The sequence below is a fragment of the Sinocyclocheilus anshuiensis genome, unplaced genomic scaffold (assembly GCF_001515605.1).
Source record: "Sinocyclocheilus anshuiensis isolate Anshui unplaced genomic scaffold, SAMN03320099.WGS_v1.1 scaffold1818, whole genome shotgun sequence".
In the NCBI taxonomy this organism is placed as follows: Eukaryota; Metazoa; Chordata; class Actinopteri; order Cypriniformes; family Cyprinidae; genus Sinocyclocheilus; species Sinocyclocheilus anshuiensis.
In genome coordinates, this window is record NW_015542422.1 from 2,383 (window position 1) to 3,336 (window position 954).

The 954-nt window shown below is 36.6% G+C and overlaps 1 protein-coding gene across 1 annotated transcript in view; it reads right to left on the reverse strand.

Moving 5' to 3' along the window:
* LOC107693510 (protein NLRC3-like) overlaps positions 1-954 on the reverse strand; it is a 17,836-nt gene that overhangs the window by 587 nt on the left and 16,295 nt on the right. The window lies entirely within an intron of this gene.

A 954-nucleotide genomic window follows, 5' to 3' on the forward strand; every position in this document is an offset into this window, starting at 1 on the left:
CGTAATGACTAGGGGTGTAACGATCCATCGATATGGATCGATACATCGATTAAATGTCTAACGATACGATGTATCGATGCCACATGTAAAATATTGATATCTGTAGTATAAATAGGCACCTTATTTTGACACTGTCCACATGTTCACCGATATCCGTCTATGCATTACCGCCAACGCTTGCATTCTCGTTCTAACTCGCGTGTCGGGACGATAAGACTGTCTGAAGGGTGAGCTTAAAAGACGCTTGGGACAGTTGACGGAACTGTCGAGCGCTTGTGACAAGTTTTCAGCGCACAGCGGCACACGCACACATCCAAAGCGCACGCATACAGACAGACGCATCGACAGCGCGCTAATACTTGAGCTCTCTTCTGCTTTTTTGTGCATGGATGAACAAATACAGACCAAATTACATCAACATGTGTGCCTTGGCGAATAGCCAAGTAAACCGTTGAGAAAGAAAACGCATGTGTATCAGTATATTAGATCAGCGCTTTCGTTCTTAAAGTGAAAGCAGACTAACACAACTTCTGTCAAAGAAAAACATCTTTCACTGATTTTGACCGAACAACTTTTATAAGGATTAATCTATATTTAATCTATACAGTGAAGACTATGCAGTGTTATTTTACATTTGATTATTACATTTCTGTACCTGAAAATTTAATTTAGATCTACCTGAAAAACCTGAAAAGTACTGTTTATTTAATTTGTGTCTTTTGTTGTATTGTATTTATTTTCTGCTATTGTTTATAATTTGGTTATCCGTAGAAAAGGTTTTTAGCACTGAGCCTATAGTAGCAGCCAAAATAAATAAATCGAAGTTTTACCAGATTTATTTGTATTTTTCTAAATTAATGTATTTTTTTTCTACAACTGGAGTGCCTCGTTTGTGTTGTTTCCTAATGAGGATTTACATTATTTTAAACATTGCATATTTTAGCACAAAAACCT